The sequence below is a fragment of the Delphinapterus leucas genome, chromosome 6, assembly GCF_059928025.1.
Source record: "Delphinapterus leucas isolate spDelLeu-1000000601 "Yukka" chromosome 6, BTC_Dleu_Yukka2, whole genome shotgun sequence".
Taxonomy (NCBI): domain Eukaryota; kingdom Metazoa; phylum Chordata; class Mammalia; order Artiodactyla; family Monodontidae; genus Delphinapterus; species Delphinapterus leucas.
The window spans coordinates 10,883,256-10,905,878 of record NC_143134.1 but is presented as its reverse complement, the minus strand read 5'-3'; the positions used below and the strand labels follow the sequence as shown (position 1 = coordinate 10,905,878).

General features: G+C 41.8%; 1 protein-coding gene across 2 annotated transcripts in view; it reads right to left on the bottom strand.

Annotated features, from left to right (window-relative positions):
* LOC111185348 (uncharacterized) overlaps positions 1-22,623 on the bottom strand; it is a 315,714-nt gene that overhangs the window by 9,282 nt on the left and 283,809 nt on the right. For both annotated transcript variants that reach the window (XM_089912700.1, XM_089912701.1), the window contains exon 6: positions 1-22,623. This exon is cut by the window's left edge and continues 9,282 nt beyond it; it is cut by the window's right edge. The gene's annotated coding sequence lies outside the window, so the exon portion shown is untranslated.

The following is a 22,623-nucleotide window of genomic DNA, read 5'->3' as shown; positions in this document are numbered from 1 at the left end:
CACAAGGGAGTGGCAGGACATATTTAAAGTGATGAAAGGGAAAAACCTACAACCAAGATTACTCTACCCAGCAAGGATCTCATTCAGATTTGAAGGAGAAATTAAAACCTTTACAGACAAGCAAAAGCTAAGAGAATTCAGCACCATCAAACCAGCTTTACAACAAATGCTAAAGGAACTTCTCTAGGTAGGAAACATAAGACAAGGAAAAGACGTACAATAACAAACCCAAACTATTAAGAAAATGTTAATAGGGACATACATATCGATAACTATCTTAAATGTAAATGGATTAAGTGCTCCAACCAAAAGACACAGACTGGCTGAATGGATACAAAAACAAGACCCGTGTATATGCTGTCGACAAGAGACCCACTTCAGACCTAGGGACACATACAGACTGAAAGTGAGGGGATGGAAAAAGATATTCCATGCAAATGGAAATCAAAAGAAAGCTGGAGAAGCAATACTCATATCAGATAAAACAGACTTTAAAATAAAGGATGTTACAAGAGACAAGGAAGGACACTACATAATGATGCAAGAAGAAGATATAACGATTGTAAATATTTATGCACCCAACATAGGAGCACCGCAATACGTAAGGCAAATGCTAACAGCCCTAAAAAGGGAAATCGACAGTAACACAATCATAGTAGGGGACTTTAACACCCCACTTTTACCAATGGACAGATCATACAAAATGAAAATAAATAAGGAAACACAAGCTTTAAATGACACATTAAAAAAGATGAACTTAAGTGATATTTATAGGACATTCCATCCAAAAACAACAGAATACACTTTCTTCTCAAGTGCTCATGGAACATTCTCCAGGATAGATCATATCTTGGGTCACAAATCAAGCCTTGCTAAATTTAAGAAAATTGAATTCATATCAAGTATCTTTTCTGACAACAATGCTATGAGACTAGATATCAATTACAGGAGAAAAAGTGTAAAAAATACAAACACATGGAGGCTAAAAAAATACTACTAAATAATGAAGAAATCACTGAACAAATCAAAGAGGAAATCAAAAAATACCTAGAAAAAACTGACACTGAAAACACGATGACCCAAAACCTATGAGATGCAGAAAAAGCAGTTCTAAGAGGGAACTTGATAGCAGTACAATCCTACCTCAAGAAACAAGAAACATCTCAAATAAGCAACCTAACCTTACACCTGAAGCAATTAGACAAAGAAGAACAAACAAAACCCAAAGTTAGCAGAAGGAAAGAAATCATAAAAATCAGATCAGAAATAAATGAAAAAGAAAGGAAGGAAAAAATAGCAAAGATCAATAAAAATAAAAGCTGGTTCTTTGAGAAGATAAACAAAATTGATAAACCATTAGCCAGACTCATCAAGAAAAAAGGGGAGAAGACCCAAATCAATAGAATTAGAAATGAAAAAGGAGAAGTAACAACTGACACTGCAGAAATACAAGGGATCATGAGAGATTACTATAAGCAACTATATGCCAATAAAAGGGACAACCTAGAAGAAATGGACAAATTCTGAGATAAGCAAAACCTTCCCTGACTGAACCAGGAAGAAGTAGAAAATATAATCAGACCAATCAGAAGCACTGAAATTGAGACTGTGATTAAATATCTTCCAACAAACAAAAGCTCAGGACCAGATGGCGACTTCTTTCAAACATTTAGAGAAGAGCTGACACCTATCCTTCTCAAACTCTTCCAAAATATAGCAGAGGGAGGAACACTCCCAAACTCATTCTACGAGGCAACCATCACCCTGATACCAAAACCAGACAAAGATGTCACAAAGAAAGAAAACTACAGGCCAGTATCACTGATGAACAAAGATGCAAAAATCCTCAACAAAATACTAGCAAAGAGAATCCAACAGCACATTAAAATGAGCATACACCATGATCAAGTGGGGTTTATCCCAGGAATGCAAGAATTCTTCAGTATATGCCAATCAATCAATGTGATAAACCATAGTAACAAACTGAAGGAGAAAAACCATATGATCATCGCCATAGATGCAGAAAAGCTTTCAACAAATTTCAACACCCTGTTATGATAAAAACCCTCCAGAAAGTAGACATAGATGGAACTTACCACAACATAATAAAGGCCATATATGACACACCCACAGCCAACATCATTCTCAATGGTGAAAAACTGAAACCATTTCCTCTAAGGTCAGGAACAAGCAAGGTTGTCCACTCTCACCATTATTATTCCACATAGTTTTGGAAGTTTTAGCCACAGCAATCACAAAAGAAAAAAAATTAAAAGGAATCCAAATTGGAAAAAAGAAGTAAAGCTAGCTGTCACTGTTTGCAGCTGACATGATACTATACATAGAGAATCCTAAAGACTCTACCAGAAAACTACTACAACTAATCAATGAATTTGGTAAAGTAGCAGGATACAAAATTAATGCACAGAAATCTCTTCCATTCCTATACACTAATGATGAAAAATCTGAAAGAGAAATTAAGGAAACACTGCCATTTACCACTGCAACAGAAAGAATAAAATACCTAGAAATAAACCTACCTAAGGAGACAAAAGACCTGTAGGCCAAAAACTATAAGACACTGATGAAAGAAATTAAAGATGATACAAACAGATGGAGAGATATACCATGTTCTTGGTTGGAAGAATCAACATTGTGAAAATAACTATACTACCCAAAGGAATCTACAGATTCAAAGAAATCCCTGTCAAACTACCAATGGCATTTTCCACAGAACTAGAACAAAAAATTTCACAATTTGTATGGAAACACAAAAGACCCCAAATAGCCAAAGCAATCTTGAGAAAGAAAAACAGAGCTGGAGGAATAAGACTCCTGGACTTCAGACTATACTACAAAGCTACAGTAATCAAGACAGTATGGTACTGACACAAAAACAGAAATACAGATCAATAGAACAGGATAGATATCCCAGAGATAAACCCACGCACATATATATGGTCACCTTACCTTTGATAAAGGAGGCAAGAATATACAATGGAGAAAAGACAGCCTCTTCCATAAGTGGTGCTAGGAAAACTGGACAGCTACATGTAAAGAATGAAATTAGAACATTCTCTAACACCATACACAAAAATAAACTCAAAATGGACTAAAGACCTAAAGGTAAGGCCAGACACTATCAAACTCTTAGAAGAAAACAGAGGCAGAACACTCTATGACATAAATCACAGCAAGATCCTTTCTGACCCACCTCCTAGAGAAATGCAAAGAAAAACAAAAATAAACAAATGGGACCTAATGAAACTTCAAAGCTTTTGCACAGCAAAGGAAACCATAAACAAGACGAAAAAACAACCTGCAGAATGGGAGAAAATATTTGCAAATGACGCAATTGACAAAGGATTAATCTCCAAAATTTACAAGCAGCTCATGCAGCTCAGTATCAAAAACACAAACAATCCAATCCAAAAATGGGCAGAAGACCTAAATAGACATTTCTCCAAAGAAGATATACGGATTGCCAACAAACAAATAAAAGGATGCTCAACATCACTAATCATTAGAGAAATGCAAATCAACACTGCAGTGAGGGATCACCTCATACCAGTCAGAATGGCCATCAGCCAAAAATCTAGAAACAATAAATGCTGGAGAGGGTGTAGAGAAAAGGGAACCCTCTTGCACTGTTGGTGGGTATGTAAATTGATAAAGCCACTATGGTGAACAGTATAGAGGTTCCTTAAAAAACTAAAAATAGAACTACCATACGACACAGCAATCCCACTACTGGGCATATACCCTGAGAAAACCATAATTCAAAAAGAGTCATGTACCACAATGTTCACTTCAGCTCTCTACAATAGCCAGGACGTGGAAGCAACCTAAGTGTCCATCAACAGATCAATGGATAAAGAAGATGTGACACATATATACAGTGGAATATTTCTCAGGCATACAGAGAAACGAAACTGAGTTATTTGTAGTGATGTGGATGGACCTAGCATCTGTCATACAGAGTGAAGTAAGTCAGAAAGAGAAAAACAAATACCGTATGCTAACACATATATATGGAACCTAAAAAAAAAAAAAAGGTTCTGAAGAACCTAGGGGCAGGACAGGGATAAAGACGCAGATGTAGAGAATGGACTTGAGTACACGGGGAGGGGGAAGGGTAAGCTGGGATGAAGTGAGAGAGTGGCATGGACATATATACACTACCAAATGTAAAACAGATAGCTAGTGGGAAGCAGCTGCATAGCACAGGGAGATCATCTCGGTGCTTTGTGACCACCTAGAGGGGTGGGATAGGGAGGGTGGGAGGGAGACGCAAGAGTGAGGAGATATGGGGGTATATGTATATGTATAGCTGATTCACTTGTTATAAAGCAGAAACTAACACACCATTGTAAAGCAATTATACTCCAATAAAGATGTTTTTAAAAAAAAGAAAATAATGGAGGCTTTGTGGATGCGACATCATGAAGTGGCACCACAGTAAACAGCAAAAAAGCCTTAGAACAGCTGAATCAAGTTTCAGGGGATAGGGGATGTGCATCTATCATGAAACTGCATTTCCCTGAGAATGATTTATAAGATCCTTTCATTCCAAAACCTAAATGAAACTCTGCTTCAGAGAAAAATCAGGTTAGTAATATGTGTGTCAGTAGAGTGATTTTTTCCTAGCTTACCATCTACTGGCTCATGTTAATTTTATACTGTTTCGTAGGTTATTTCTTCACTAACTCTCAAAACTTTTTAAGTCACGATGTCACACTACTACACCTTATTAAATTTCAAGAGGAGATACAAGAAGGTCCCTCTGTCGGTGTTTTATCCTTCTTCCTTGCAAATCCCTTACTTCTCATTGCACTTATTTGCAAAATATTTTGATATCTTATTCTAATTCAGAAATCCCTCTGATACCCTCCCTCTTCCTCCACCTTTTCTTTCTCAGCATCCCAAGACTTTACCCAGACATGCCAACCCTGGAAATCGTCCAAAAGTGGGCATCAATGTGATTAAGTGCTTGGGAAATAGGATGTGTAAAGAAAGATGAAAGGCACTGTTTTAGATAAAATAGAAAGCTGCTACCAGAATATACTCAGGAGCAGTTCTCCAGAGCAAGGTCTTGAATTTCAATGACACTTACTTAGGTTTACTTCAAAAAGAAAATGTAAGTGAAAATTCTAATAGCCCATCCTCCAGAATTCACTTTGCCATTTTCAACTTTGCCCACACCCTTTATCACATTGCTGTATCACACCCTCCTTGGGCTACCTGTCACACGCACAGACCCCTGGATGCTTCCGTTTTCGGTATTACAGTCCCAGAGATATCTGTGTAGTCAAGGATTTACCCTCTAGAACAGTGGTTCTCAATCAGAGGTGATTTTGCCATGTCTGGGGATAATTTTAGTTGCCATTACCAGTAGAGGGGATGCTAGTGGCATCTAGGGAGTAGAGGCCAAGAATGCTGCTGAACGTGCTACGAAGTGTAGAAGAGTCCCAACAACACAGATGCACCCAGTCCAAAATGTCAGTAGTGCTCTGCTCCACAGGACTTGGCAGGAGATGGAAGTCCTGGCTGCGTCCTAGGTCCCCTAAGCAAGCTTCAGCTCTCAAGATGGGAACGTTTACCTGCCTCCTGATGGCGGTGAAAATGGGGATGCCTAGATGGGGGCTTATCAGTCACTGAGACCGGTCCACCCAGGCCGCCCTCACACCGTTCTCTATGTAACAGCTCCTCTCGGGCAGGTGAGCACCCACCTGTGAACACAAAGGGATGTTGGAAACCAACACGCTCTGTTGATTCATTATAAGGTCACCTTGCTCCTGATAACTAAAAGTCGAGTTAAAATACAAACTGAAAGCATTAATACTATTACAGCTCTTTTCAATTTATGAAGTATTTTCTCACATATTATATGATCTATTTTATCACAGATTTAGATGGAAATCTAAGCAATAATTTCCCTTATATACTTAAAATCATTGATTTTTCAACCATTTAAAATACCATATCACTTATATGTGGAATCTAAAATAAGACACAAATAAACTTATTTGCAAAACAGAAACAGACTCACAGACTTAGAGAACAGACTTGTGGTTTCCAAGCGGGGTGAGGGGTGAGGGAGGGAAGGATTGGAAGTGTGGGATTAGCAGATGCAAACTATTATGTACAGGATGGATAAACAACAAGGTCCTACTGTATAGCACAGGGAACTATATTTAATATCCTGGGATAAACCATAATGGAAAAGAATATGAAAAAGAATGTATATATATATATATATGTATGTATAACTGAGTCACGTTGCTGTACAGCAGAAATTAACACTACATTGTAAATCAACTATACTTCAATAAGGTTAAAATGAGAATAAAAAATAAAATAACGTAAGTAAATGTTTCTCAGCTGTGAGAATTAACCAAATTAATCAAACCCAAGGAAGGGGCCGTGAGAACCTCCAATTTGTAACCAGTCGGTCAGAAGCGCAGGTGACAACCTGGACTTGTGAATGGCATCTGAAAAGGGGGCAGTCTTGTGGGACTGAGCCCTTACTCTGTGTGAACTGAGGCCGCTCCAGGAAGACAGACGGAGTTAGAATTGAATCACATTTGTAGGATACCCAGCCGGTGTCTGCCGAGTATCAGAGAATTGCTTGGTGTTAGGGAAAAAACACACATCAGAACTATCAACTCACCACTTGCCTAAAAGCTCTCTGATAACAGGTTATTTTATTCCCTGGCATCTCCTGCAGGCACTTCCCAACCGCTCACTAAACTTGCGCAGAAACCCAGAAAACCTGTAGGTCCAGGACAGGTGTGGTGTGGAGACACAACAGCCCTGAGGCAGAGTCCGCCAGCCCTGGAGAGGGCCTGGGACTCCCTCCCCTCCGTGGTCAGGACACAAGGAAGTACGTCTGTTGAGTGAGCTTCACCTCTTATTACATAGAACCTCTCACCAGAAAGTAGAATCAAAAAGTTAAATTACTGAAAAGAATGGACCCCAAAGATTCTATTTTGTTAGACTGGAAACAAAACCCACTTTCCTGGAACAATAAACACAGTAGACTTCTTTTCCATCTGTTTTAAGATGGAAATAGGATAAAAAATTTCACATGTGAGGTCCCCGTTGCCTTCCTGTCAAAGGTTCTGAATTTAATACAAATCCTTTACTGTTCTGTATTCCATGATTTCCCTTGCATTCTTCCTGGACCCTGTAAGCTTAGAAAGGAACTCTTTTGCCTTCACGAGTTCAAACAAATGACTGGTATTTATAGTTTCTGTCTTTCTGTGAGAATCTCTGCTGATTGCTAACTACACGGCGCCCCTCTGGTGCCTCTCCTGAGGGACAAGCCCTTATATCAGCAAGAAGACGCACAGCAGTAGCCACTCTGGGCTCTGCAGCACAGATGGCGGGACAAGAACATGGCTTGATTTGAACAGCACAGCAAAACTTTTGTGCCGAAAAAGCAGAGCCTGCAGCCGCTGAAATAGATTGCCATAGAAACAGATAAAAAACTTTAAATAAAAAGTGCTCTAAAGACTCTTTACATGAAAAGGACATTATCTTATGGCTATAAATCTGGAAACATAAAGACTTGAATTCATTTGCTTGATTTAAAGAAAAGATAAAAAACTCGCCCCCTCCAGGGGATTCCTCTACTATCATGATTGGTTTTGTACACCCCACAGAGAGCCAAGTCTTAGTTGGAAGAAAAAAATATGCCATTTCCTTTAGGACAGAGAAAGTGGAGCTTCCAAAAGAAGCCTACCAGGAGCCAGAACATTCTGGAACGCTCCACGTTGCAGTCTTAAAATGTTAGTTTGTTCGGTTAGGTAATTCCCAAACGTCACTGTGCCCACTTTAATGTTATATTTCCATACCAACTCGACTCACATAAACCATTTTCTGGAAGGAAGGCTGCTGTAGACTGAAAACCATAGGTTGAAACCTAATCCCCAAATGTGATGGTATTTGGAGGTGGGGCCTTTAGGAGGTGATGAGGTCAGGAGGGTGGAGGACTCAGGAATGGGATTCATGCCCTTATAAAAGAGATCCCAGAGAGCTCCCAGCCCCTACTGCCGTGCGAGGATGCAGTGACAAGACAGCCATCTGTGAACCAGGAAGCTGGCCTCGCCAGTCTCTGAATTTGCCAGCACCTTGCTTTTAGCCTTCCAGCCTCCAGAACTGTGAGAGAGAAATGTCTGTTGTTTAAGTCACCCAGTTTACGGTATTCTGCTGTAGCAGCCTGCAGAGACTGAGCAAAACATTGGAAGAAAGCTGGCACCTCTAGACCAGAAGCTGAGGATGGGCAACCGGCCCTCCATGGGGAAATCTACACGTCTCCCTTTGTATCTGGGAGTGCACCACTGGAATCATGTCCTTTGTTTATCAGCTAGGAGCCTATTACCCCATCATGTGCAGTTTCTGACTTGCTAATTTACATAGTCACTTTAGGAAACGTATTAAGTCACAATTTCCCTCCCTGAACCATTTTAAGAAAAGCCAATATATGTCCTCGAAAGCCTAGGAATAGGAATTGATAAGAAAATAAATGGGAAGAAGGAAGTAGAAGAGTTGAATCCCTGTAAAAGACAAAAAAGGGGACAATTTGGCATTCTCCAGTAGGAAAAGGTCAAACCCACAAAGATCCAGCTAAATACAAGCCCCTGCCGCTACCGACTAAGATTTCCAGCACTGAGTAGCTCAGGCTAAATTCTGCTGACCACAGTTTCATCCTTAGACACAACCTTTGGCTACTGAACCCACAGTCATCCCCAAGTATCAATATCTGTGATATATGTTTCACACAGTTTTGGAACATGTTTAAATGCCTTAAATCCTTGTATAAGCTCTAGCAAATCTCCCTTGATATCCTCTGATCCTCTGCAATCTCACTACAGCCATCTTCAGGGACATGATCAGGTTGAAAACATTTCTTCCTGACATAGGTGTCATTTGGGGGAGCTTTCAAAAGAAAACATCAGCTCGACAAAGATAAAAGTATATTAATAAAAATAAATTTCACTCCATCCCTCGCTCATCCCAAGCTTTATGTAAAACCACAAATGGTGAGGGCATGATAATCTCATTAGAGGCAGCAAAACCCACACAGAGTTTGTTATAGCCTGATGCACAGTTCTGCCTAAAAGTCCTGATTCCCCTTCAAAACTCAATGAAAGACCCACTTGTCCCATCTGAAAAAAAAAAAGGTATATGTAAATTATGTTTTGAAAAAATTGTAATATTTAGGCCTCTGTTTTCAAATTTAAACTGTCACGTGGTCTAGCAAAAGCTTTTATCTTAGCATTTGATTTTAAAATATTGTAACCGAGCAGGGCCCTGTGGGGCCCTTCTGGGCACAAAAGCCTTTCTGTCCCCCCTCACCCCATTTTCTTATTTGTAGGAAATAGGCTTCATTCACCCTCCTTGACCTTTCCTGAGTTCCAAAGGGCAGATTCAAACGGCTGCTAATCAGGGAAGGGAGGGGATGCAGAGACAAGGAAGGAGCAGTCAGAAACAACAGTGCAGCCTTGGGGCAGGCCCTGGTTCCCCCTCAAGGGACACACAGAACAATATCTGCGAGTTCTTCTGCAGGGACTAAGGCTTCCCACCCACCAACCAGGTAGAGGATGGTAACTTCAGGTTGAGTACAAGATTCCTGGAGCATCACCCTGTTACCTCACCACCAACCAATCAGAAAAAAGTCACACACACTGCAGCCCTCATCCCAAATTTTGCCTATAAAAAGTCTTCTCCGAAAACCATGGGGGAGTTCAGGGTTTTTCAGCACAAACCACCCATTCTCCTTGCTTGGCCCTGCAGTAAACCTTTCTCTGCTCCAAGCTCCAACATTTAGGTTTATTTGGCCTTGCTACATTAACTTTTGTCTGGTAACAGTATCAAGATATTTTAAAAACTGTTTTAGTAATATATGACAAAACAGTGTTTCCCGATAAGTCCCTAGAGAGCAATTAAAGAATACATGACAACTACCATTTTGGAAGGTACTGAAGGGCACGACAGGTAGGAAGATTGACGTGTCAGATAGTCCTTTCTTACAATGATATCCAACACTCCTGTCGACCCACGAGTCCCTGCCTTTCCTCAGAGATCTGTAAACATAAAGTCATTCTGATTCCATAAGGTTTTCTCTCATCAGCCTCAAAGACATGAGGAACTTTCTTTCTTCAAGACCCACTTCGGTATTTCTGCACAATACATGGATCCTTAGATTTTATTAATTTGGTTGTATGTTAAGAGTTTTTTTTCTAACTTTATGTCATTTTCCGATTTCTCTTTAATCCCAACTTTTACTTCCAACTGTATACATTTATAATTGTTTGCATCCAGAGAACACCTCAACATTTGCTGAGACCTAAAGTCCAATTAACACTAGAAAAAGCAAATACAAATACCAAAAAATGCATTCCTACTGAGTCATATTTCTTCCTCTCCTTCACTCCCAAGTAGGAAAAATCAGAATATGAAAGTTTGTGGTTGGTGTAAAAAGGTCATGTATCAACAGTGTGAACACAGTGTGGAATACCATGAAAAACAGTAACAGTCAGTTGATGCAACCTACTCATCCTCCCACCAGCAAAGACGAAATTCTTATCTGAGTCAGACTTCTAACTATGACCCTGGAAGAAAATGAAGATTGCTCTGACCAGTAAGGAAAACAGTGACTCTGAGCTTAGCCAATGCTTATGTAAACATTAGTTTACAGAAGAGGTAAGAAGCTCCCTGCATCTCTTGTAACCAAGTGTGTCCTAAGTAGGGGAAGTAGACTGGGGTCATCCCTCCGTCTTGAGCTGAGGGCAGTCAGACAGGATGAGATCAACATGACATGCACCTCAAGGGGTGTATGTCCATCAGGACTGAGGCCAGTGGGCTCATGAACACGAGTTAGTGTAAAACCAACAGACAAAGCAGAAGGGAAGTTAGCATAACTGGCATAACTTAAGAGTGTGAACAGCAATCAAGGAAGGTTCTGGGGCCTGGGCCTGAGATGAACAACAGAGGGAGGCTGACTGATGAGAATTAAAGACAACCTCTTCTTACCTTGGATTGCTCAGGGGTTACTGGTCAGACCCGTCTAGAGACATATACCATACAGTGATTTACACCAGCCATGAAGGCATGTTGTAGTCACTAAAGACGTGTGTTCTCATCCACTCATGAGTCTGTCGTTATCGAGTTGAAAGCACTGTAGTTCCAAAAGTACCTGGGTCTGTGTATGGGGGTGGGGGGCGGTCCAATGGATACACTGAGAGGGGGTGGTGTGGCATCACTGGAAACTAGTCCATAATTCACATTGACCCTCATTTCTTCTGCTGTCAAGTCTGCTGCCCGTGTATGTCCTTCTCTCATTAGCACATTTTGTCCCCAAATTACGACTGAGTAATTTGTGGTTCACCAGTTCTGCCTCTCTGTCCAGAACTCCATCCTTGAACCACATCAGCTTTACCTTCTCTCTCCCCGTCTCGCTCCACTTGATTCGGCTCCCAGGATCTCCTAGATGGATGCCACTACTTGTCCACTAGGAAGACGGAGCAGAGATAAGGACACCAGAACCGAACGACAGAATACCAACAGCTGAGAGCAAAGGGAAAGAAGGCCAACGATACGCAGCCTTGAAAACCCAAATTCCCCATGTAAGCGTCATCAATAAATGTGCTCTGTTTTAAAAGTGGTATCTCCAAGGCATTTTAAGAGCTTCCCAAGGGAAATAAACAGGTCAAAATAAGTTTTGTGCTTCGTTCTCCACAATCCCTGACACATGCAGAAAGTCAACAATGAATTTCAATTGAATCAACAATAAACTAATGAATTAAAGCCAGATAAGCTAGGTGTTAAACATTATAAATAACTGCTTCAAGTGTCTACAGAAAAACATCCATATACTCATTAAAAATCTGTGTGAATGTTTCTAAATATTACTTTCTGCAAAGAGGTAAAAAATCACTTCAAAAGAAGGCTACCGGGCTTCCCTGGTGGCACAGTGGTTGAGAGTCCGCCTGCCGATGCAGGGGACACGGGTTCGTGCCCCGGTCCGGGAAGATCCCACATGCCGCGGAGAGGCTGGGCCCGTGAGCCCTGGCCGCTGAGCCTGCGCGCCCGGAGCCTGTGCTTCGCAACGGGAGGGGCCGCGGCGGTGAGAGGCCCGCGTACCGCAAAAAAAAGAAGGCTGTCTTTATCCTGTGCAGAGTCATCTCGTGTGTGCTGTTTGTAAAGGAGCCTACGTAAGTGGAAGAGGGAAACTTGTAAGCATATTAGTAAGACAGCTATAAACGTCTTTTGTGTATGTTTAAATGAAGTCGGTGCCTCATACTGCGCCATATTGTTTTCCTTTGTTTGCTGGACCATGACAAGCAAGAAAGCAAAGGCAGACTAAAGAACTGGGAAAATCAAACAGGTACATTTCTCTGAAATGTAATAAGTAGTCATCATTTTCTCGCAAAGTGGTGACTACTAAAGCGAAATCTTGTCAAGGAAGCAAAGCATGATGTAAAAATGAATTAAAGATGAGAATGACACTGTCAAGACTGGGACGTGTCCTGAAAGGTCAAGTAAGGAAATACCACAAAGGTGGTTGGAAGAAATGGGGAGATGTTGCTCAAGGGGCAGAAGATTCAGTGCTGCAGGATGAATGAGTGCTGGAGATCTACATACAGCAACCTGACTATAGTTAGCAATACCATGTCTTATATGTGAAATGTGCTAAAAGAGTTGATCTGAAGTGTACACACCATAAAAGAAAAAATAGAAACGATGTGAAGGGGTGGACATGTCAATTAGCTTGGTTTTGGTGACTGACTCACAACATTTACGTAGATCAAATCATTACATTGTACACCTCAGATATATACAATTTTCATTTGTCGTTATACCTCAAAAAAGCTGGAAAAAATAAACAAAAACAAGCAACAGAAAACGAGGAAAAACAGAAAGAAGTAGAAGCCATGAGAACTGACATGCAGATGGCGGGAGGCCCAGCCCTCCGCTGACCCCCGCTGCCTCACGCCTGCTGCACTCACACACTTCACTCCATGGCAACTCTCTCCCTCCTGCTACTCGGAACAAAACGTGGGAACCTCACCTGACTCTTCTGGTACTCATCACCCACGTGCAGTTCCTCAGCAAGTCCTGCCCCACCTGCCATCACAAGTACCTAAGGTCAGACCTGACCACTGACCGTGGCTGTATCAGCATCACAGTTCTCTGCCCTGGCATCTCTTCCTGGGCACCCACGACAGCTGCTGACTGTCTCCCTCTTTTTACCCCCACCAGCCTTTGGTCTGTTCTCAACCCACCAGCTGGTGTTGTCTTTTTAAGATCAGTCATATCAATCTGCTATTCAAAACCCTATGTCTGGGCTTCCCTGGTGGCGCAGTGGTTGAGAGCCCGCCTGCCGATGCAGGGGACACGGGTTCGTGCCCCGGTCCGGGAAGATCCCACATGCCGCAGAGCGGCTGGGCCCGTGAACCATGGCCACTGAGCCTGCGCATCTGGAGACTGTGCTCCGCAACGGGAGAGGCCACAACAGTGAGAGGTTCACGTACTGCAAAACAAACAAACAAACCACATTACAAAATGCCATTAGGCTCTTAAGCATTCAAAGTCTTAGGAGTATATTAACATTTAAGAGTCAATATTCTGGAAAATGGCATTGCCTACTTTGCTATTTTTTGGGGGGTGGATGTGTCTTCCAAGTCCTTTTTTAGTGCCAGATAAACTTCAGAGTATCTGAAGCCTTCCAAACCTTTTGAAACATTCTCATTCTATTTTTTAGAAAAGGTTACAAGGAAATTGCATTATCACACTTTACAGAGGACTTACTTACATATTAAACCATTTAAGAATATGGGCCAGCCATAGGAGAGCCATTTCTTAAATAATACAAATTTAAATTGCTATAATGTCTTATTATAGTATTTCAGAAATAAATGTAAAATATTTACTATATTAGTAATAAGGCTGTAATACAGATGGTTAATTTCAATGTAACACTTTTTTAAGAGTAAAATTCTATAATCATCACTTTCATTACTTAAATAATCACCCTTGGCTCTTTTAAATGTATATATTCCTTATTTAATTTCAACATGATTGACAGAAGTCTGGCAGTTAAGAGTATGTCTAATTTCCCTAAAACATGATGCTTATTTGATTTAGCCATGAAAAACATTTTCATTTAATAGAAACCACTGTACATTCTTTCACCTTTCTTTCAATTAGAAGCAGTCATTTTTATCTGCCCCAAACAAGAGGGGTGAAATAATGGATTAGATAACAGGCTGATGGCTTCCAATAATCTTCATCATTAAATGTCCCAGGCACAGTACATACATCATGGGCCAAGGACCATTTATTTTATATCTCCCCCTGCCTGTTTATATGTCCTTGTCAGCACTGGACAGTTTCACTAACTGAGTCTGGAACTTTTTTTTTTCTGGATGCCCTCAGGTCACATCACTATCACCCACACACCATCCAATAAGGGTGAACTGCTGATTAACTAATGCAAAAAATTCAGCATACACAGATGTGTACATTTCCTCTGTCTTTCCCTCAAGCAGCCCTTCTGCAAAGTCTGGAAAAGGTAAACCAGAAAAACCGAAGTTAACGACATGCCTCCTAACGATGGACGTGCGTGTAATGAGAACGTTTGACTATCTTACTAATTCTTGCTTCTGGAACCAATGCAGTTCAAGGCCGCCCGTGCCATCGTGCTCTGCTGGTTTACCTAAGGCTGTCTGCGGCAATCCGTCTTGGGGTCTTTCCCGCTGGAGGTGTGACTGCTTTCGCAATTATAGATTTTTGTCTATTTGGTTTGGTTCATGGATGGTCAGGCACCACAGCGAGCTGGGAAGGAAAACAATGGTATCTTGACAGCCCTTGTTTGTATCCATACTTGAGTCATAAACATCCATAAATCACCAAAATACCACAACCACCAAGCTGATGAATTTAGCCTTAAAGCAGCAATCTCCCCATAGCCAACTGTGGATGATTAACCAGTAAGAATATGAAGGAGAAGAAAAATAGGCACCCAACGGAGACACGCTAGCACGAAGTAAAGAAAATAAGGCGAGACAGAAAAAGAGGAAATCGGAAAGTTTTCTGATTTCCCTATAATTTAAAAAATATTGGGCTGTATAATCATCAAGGAAAGTACTTTTGAAAATTTCTAATTTTAATAACAAAATGATGTAAATAATTGCACCTGACAGCTTAAAAAGGGCTTCTCACATTTAAATCATGTAAGAGTTTGTAGTACCCTAGGCTACATGAAAGAAAAATACAGTAAATGTCGGCAAAGTTAGAGATAAATCAAAAATTAGTTTAGTAAAATGTTAATGAGGCTACCAGGTAGATGTAACTTGTTTTAAAGGTTTTACCTTATTCTTATAGAAAGTAAGTAGAATTATTGAACATTTAATATATAAACATGCAGATAGAACACAGGAGAGCATCAGTGTCTATAGGAAAAGGAAATATATGAAGTCAGAAAATAGGTAAACATATTTAAATATTTTTTTTTTTTTCTTTTGCGGTACGCGGGCCTCTCACTGTTGTGGCCTCTCCCGTTGCAGAGCACAGGCTCCGGACGCGCAGGCTCAGCGGCCATGGTTCACGGGCCCAGACGCTCCGCGGCATGTGGGATCCTCCTGGACTGGGGCACGAACACGCGTCCCCTGCATCGGCAGGTGGACTCCCAACCACTGCGCCACCAGGGAAGTCCCAACATATTTAAATTTTAAAGTGCCTAGAACTACAATTCTAAAGGGTCTACAAATTCTACATCCCAAAATTAGACAGATTGACCCAGCCAGCCAAGGCAGCACTGAACAACCACAGCCTGGTTCCATGGTGTGAGTAGTAAGCTAGACCGTGTTTCCAGGGACCACGTGTCACCCAAAAACAGGTGAAGAGAGAGGAGCTTAGGTCCATGGGCTCCAGTTCTGTTTCCAAACTACCCACCAGACTCCTCCCCTTCACTCCAGGTAGGAGACCCCAAATCAGAGCTCGAGAGTGTTAAACTAATGAATATCCTTTCCCTTGGAAAGAAATCTCAGAAATCAATAAAAAAAACAACACCCAAACAAGATTCACAGAGGAAAACGGTGTTACTTCAGACCATGCTTGAATATCAGAGCTTCATCATGTAAAAAATGTAACGTCAACACTGTGAGCTTAGAGTGTATGGTTCATCACACGGGTTCATTCAACCTTTGATCATGTGCATGTACAAGGCACCATACCATGTTCTTGGGTACCAAGTTGAAAATACATGGCCCTCATCCTCAAGGAGCTCACAGGTTAGAGTAGGAAATGGATAAAACAGAAACGTCATGCCGCGTGAGAAACACCATCTAGGTCTTATGTGTCTACACTGTAGGTGTCATATGCACACGGCACAAAATATGTGTGAAAACCTCACCACACATCAGTGGGGCTCCAGGGTTGGTAACAGGGTGAGATGTGGGATGCAGTGACCAGTCAGCCTGGAGGCAGAGGGGACCTATACAGTGAGTGTCACATCGCCAGTTGTGCGGAAGCCAGGAAGCACCTTTCATGGAAGACGAATATGTGGCACAGACTCCAACTGGGCGCCCCGACGGGTGTGGACAGCACGCTGAAGGGAAGAACACCACCAGCGGCTACGCAGACGCTCAAGCCTGGACGTTTTGACGGGTCAGCCTAGCAGGTAGAAGTGCGATCCGATCATGGCAATGAATAAAAATACAGTATGAATAAAGGATTAACACATGAATGTGGAGGAAAGACAGGGTTTAAGAAACCAGAGGAGTGACAAGAACAGATTTCAAGCCTGGATGACGTCGGGGGGGGGGGAAACACCCTTTGTCCAGAGAACAGGGAGGCTGTCTAGATAAAGTTATTTTGAAAGGGATTTTATATACATGACTGGAGGGAAATGGCTTGAAAATAAAAAGTGATCAGTTGTTCTTATGCAGAAAGACCAGCAAAGAGGAGACAGAGCAAACTGAGGTTCAGAGGAGTTAAATAGCTTGTCAGCAACTGGAATACACAAGTGAGGTCTGACGCTCGCTTACACTTACAGGAATTCAGTAGCAGGTCGCTCTCCTGAATCCCATGGTTTCTCTGTGCTGTTCGCTCAGAAGTCCTCTACTTTGGCAAACGGGGCTGACAGGAGAGGTGACCCAATCCGCACCCTAGGTGGCTCTCAGGATTCCTCTTGCCGGGGGCATAAAGAATGGAGGTGTTTTGTAATCATGCCTGGGATCCAGGTGGTCTCCACTCCCATCACTTCCCCCTCCCCGGCAACATGCTCAGTTGAGTATCAATATAATCCAGAGAGATTTCAAAATGCGTATTGTATACTCTTGAGGTAAATCCCAAATACGTTCTCATACTCCTCAGGTGGTTTGGTGGATGCACAAAATCTTTAACATTCCCCTCGGTACTCACGCGCAGTCTTATTTCACTTTAATGTAAGACTTGACCCTCAGGAGGGAAAGGAGTACATTTTTCTTCCACATCTATTTATGCTACATCTTCCACCTAACTGCTGATACTGCTCGCTTCTTTGGAACACAGAAATCTTTTCACTTCTGGACATAACTTTTGTCTCTAGGGTCACGCTCTCCCCAACAACTAAGCTGATGCCCTAAATGCTACCTTCTAGAAGTGCTCTTTCCTCTGTTATATTTTGTCTCTATCACAGATCTTGTCCGGGACTGTTACTTTTAGCCCCTGACATCTACACATGTAAAATTGGGCTTTCCCAACCCTGATTTTCTTTGCCATTTATCATAGGTCCTCCTAAAGACAATCCTTAACCTCAATACTTCGGTGCAGAATATCAAGGACTCATTTATCTGGAAAAATCATAAGAAACAGGAAATAGCAGTTGCCTCTGGGAAGAGAACTGGGGACCAGAATGAATATAATTTGTCCAATTTCTTACAAAAAAAAGTTTAAAAATTTTACCCTGCACACAAATAAGCTAATAAAATTAATTATTTAAATCTAAAAAATCTATATACAGTCCTTACAGTGGTGCTGGTACCCTCTGCCAATTAAATTTTCTTATTAAAAACAAAAAGTCTTCACATCTACCAAGTCTAATTCCCAGACCTCATCATGGGAAACAAGAAATGGACATTCATTGATCTTATATGATATGCCAGATACTTTATCATTTCATTAATCCTAATAAAATCCAAAACTCACAATATTCTAAGAGGAATATTATTATTTATACTTTATAGTGAAGGAACCAAGGCTCAGAGCGGTTTAGTCACTCCCCCAATGTCACACAGACAACAAGTATTAGAGGTGGGAATAGAAGCCAGGCATGTGTGCCTTCTAAGTTCCTGTTTTGCTTTGCCAACTCATAAAAGTATCTACAGGGCTCAGCTTCCCTTTGATGAAAATATAAGCACCGTTCATGACATTGCTTTTGATAAACGTATAATATATTCTTCTTAAATGTTAACCATCCTCATCTGGCTCAAGCAGCTTAAATACTTAAAACCCAAAACTGAGACACTGACACATGCTCTTTTCCCCACAATCAGCTCTTTTTTTTTTAAACATCTTTATTGGAGTATAATTGGTTTACAATGGTGTGTTAGTTTCTGCTGTATAACAAAGTGAATCAGCTATACATATACACATATGTCCCCATATCTCCTCCCTCTTGCGTCTTCCTCCCACCTCCCTATCCCACCCCTCTAGATGGTCACAAAGCACGGAGCTGATCTCCCTGTGCTATGTGGCTGTTTTCCACGAGCTATCTATTTTACATTTGGTAGTGTGTATATGTCCATGTCCACCCTCTCACTTCATCCCAGCTTACCCTTCCCCCTCCCCGTATCCTCAAGTCCATTCTCTATGTCTGCATCTTTATTCCTGTCCTGCCCCTAGGTTCTTCAGAAAAAAAAAATTTTTTTTAGATTCCATATATATATATGTGTTAGCATACAGTATTTGTTTTTCTCTTCCTTACTTCACTCTGTGTGACAGTCTCTAGGACCATCCACCCAATTACAAATAACTCAATTTTGTTCCTTTTTACGGCTGAGTAATATTCCATTGTATATATGTGCCACACCTTCTTCATCCATTCATGTGTCAATGGACATTTAGGTCGCTTCCGTGTCCTAGCTATTGTAAAGACTGCTGCAGTGAACATTGTGGTACATATCTCTTTTTGAATTATGGTTTTCTCAGGGTATATGCCCAGTAGTGGGATTGCTGGGTCATATGGTAGGTCTATTTTTAGTTTTTTAAGCAACCTCCATACTGTTCTCCATAGTGGCTGTATCAATTTACCTTCCCACCAACAGTGCAAGAGGGTTCCCATTTCTCCACACCCTCTCCAGCATTTGTTGTTTTGATGATGGCCCTTCTGACTGGTGTGAGGGGATCCCTCATTGTGGTTTTGATTTGCATTTCTCTAATGATTAGTGGTGCTGAGCAAACTTTCATGTGTTTTTTGGCAATCCGTATATCTTCTTTGGGGAAATGTCTATTTAGGTCTTCTGTCCATTTTTGGATTGGGTTTTTTTTTGATATTGAGCTGCATGAGCTGCTTGTAAATTTTGGAGATTAATCCTTTGTCAATTGCTTCATTTGCAAATATTTTCTCCCATTCTGAGGGTTGTCTTTTTGGCTTGTTTATTATGGTTTCCTTTGTTGTGCAAAACCTTTTAAGTTTCATTAGATCCCATTTGTTTATTTTTGGTTTTCTTTGCATTTCTCTAGGAGGTGGGTGAAAAGGATCTTGCTGTGATTTATGTCATAGAGTGTTCTGCCTATGTTTTCCTCTAAGAGCTTTATGGTGTCTGGCCTTACATTTAGGCCTTCAATCCATTTTGAATTTATTTTTGTGCATGGTGTTAGGGAGTGTTCTAATTTCATTCTTTTACATGTAGCTGTCCAGTTTTCCCAGCATCACTTATTGAAGAGGCTGTCTTTTCTCCATTGTATACTCTTGCCTCCTTTATCAAAGGTAAGATTACCATATGTGCATGGGTTTATCTCTGGTCTTTCTATCCTGCTCCATTGATCTATATTTCCGTTTTTGTGCCAGTACCACACTGTCTTGATTACTGTAGCTTTGTAGTACAGTCCGAAGTCCGGGAGCCTGATTCCTCCAGCTCCGTTTTTCTTTCTCAAGATTGCTTTGGCTATTTGGGGTCTTTTGTGTTTCCATACAAATTGTGAAATTTTTTGTTCTAGTTCTGTGAAAAATGCCATTGGTAGTTTGATAGGGATTGCATTGAATCTGTAGATTGCTTTTCACCATCGGCTCTTAAGAAGAGGGATATTCCACCACAGACTGTCTCCCTTCAGACAGGACTTCGCCCAGTGAAAGCTCCCTTCTTTCTCCTCCCCTAACCAGGGTTCATCCAGCTCATTACAGCCAACGTTTGGGGCTGGATATGTCTGTCTTGGGGAGAGGGGGGAGCCATCCTGGGCAAAATGGGACGTGTAGCAGCATCCCTGGCCTCTACCCACTGGATGCCACATGTACAGTCTAGCACACCCATATCAAGCCGAGAACCAAGAACATACCCAGGCATCACCCGCTGTATACTGGAGGGCAGAGTCTCCCCGCATTGGGAGCCACTGCTCTAAACCCACACTGAACATAAAAATAGGTATCTCAGCTGCTGATCTGGATAAAAACAAAGACTCGTGGCCATCACAACACCATGTTAACATGAAACGTTCCCAGTACAGGTATTCTCCACATTCAACAGCTGAGCAAAGTGTAGACTTGAGAAAATTGTCCTTTTCCACATCTAAAATTATGATGTCCTGGAATGGAATTCTAACTCAGATGTGACTAACCCCAAATCTCATGCTCCTCCTTAAAATTATAATATGAAGCAGTAATGGGCTATAACAGAAAGCTTCTTGCCCTCATTGCAAACTTTTTAAAAAGACACATTTTAACTGCAGCATGGCTAGATAAAATGTTGGAAGAAACAGTCATGTGGCAGACATATCAATGCAGAACAAAAATACTTGTAAGTGTGAAGATTTTCCCTCTATTCTTTATTTTCTGAATTTTTATTTTATAATTTCTGAAATATGTTAAAACAGGTTCTAGAGCTTTGATACAGAAATGATCTTTTCCTTCTGGAGTGCATTCATCACCAGAAGTCTAAGAACTAGTTAATAAAACCAGGTGCTTCTGGGAGGATCCACATCCATCCAAGTTTCTTGGAAAGCAATTATTCACTCTTTCTTCTCAGTAAATAATAAAAGACAATAAATAAAAGACAAGTATTAGGTTGACAACTGCAAAGAGTAACCCACCACATTCTCCCTTAAATGGCTTGTGCTCAATCGACAAAGGCTGGGAGGTACCAGTGAAAAATGCATCCTCTCCAAATTGGTACTTAATTGGATTGTCCCAGGAGAAGATGTGGAAGGCAGTGGCTCTGGATGCAGTTCCCAGAGAACGTTCTCCCCAGATGCTAGCTGTCCCCTTCAGCTGCTCCTGCTTGCAGCAGCCCCAGGGGGCCCTCACCAGCTGCCTGCGACAGCCGTCACTGGGTTTCTCCCACCTCGTGTCATCCGAGAGCTGCTCCTGGAGGAGTGGAGAGTACGTCACACTGCCACTAAACTGGACGAAATCTGTGCAGAGGGGAGGGGGCTGAGGGGTGGTTACACATGGTGCAGAGATCAGTGTGCAATCCAGAGGGCTTTGAGTCACTAAATAACGTTTCTTGACATCCCACAGTGGTCCTGGGAGGACAGCACTCAAAGACCTCTTCCAGGACATCCAGGGACCACTGTGGGATGTCCAAAAAGGTTATTTAAAGCAGCAGTCCCCAACATTTTTGGCACCAGGGACCAGCTTCATGGAAGACAATTTTTCTGCGGACAGGGCAGGGGAGGGGGGGCGATGGTTCAGGCAGTAATGTAAGCGACGGAGAGCAATGGAGAGCGGCAGATGAAGCTTCGCTCCCTTGCCCGCCGCTCACCTCCTACTGTGCGGCCCGGGTCATAACAGGCCTCGGACCGGTACCAGTCCATGGCCCGGGGGTTGGGGACCCCTGTTTTAAAGGATTCAAAGCCCTCTCGATTGCACAGGGCAGCTGGTGTCTGCAGCACATGGAACTGCCCCTCAGCCCCCTCACCTCTGCACAGATTTCCTTCTGTCCAGGGAAAGCTCCACCTGAGCCCTTGACCTAGACCACACTGGCAAGCCTACCTCCAGTTCTGTCTAATCTCAGGGCTTTAATACACTGATCCAGAATCCCCAATGTTTCCTTGTATGCCCGCTCATAAGGAGTAAATAGCACACCTGCAAATAAAGCTGTGAGAACATCCCTGGGTAACCTACACTTTGTCAAGGAATAATATTCGACTGAAATCTACAAGGACAAAGCACAAGTTTGTGGCAACTACCTCCACCTTTTCAGCCTGCAACCCTTGCTTGGACAAAGTAAAATCTCACCACTTGGGGGCAACTGAACATAAACAGAAGCTCAGGCAAGATCCTAAGTACCTAAGGCACCACCTCGGTAAAAGTACCACGTGAGAGGGGTGAGGGGGAGGGGCAAGGAAGGGGAAGCGGATTAAGAGCTACAGGCTACTAGGCATAAAATTAAATAAGATAAAAGGACGTAATGTACAGCA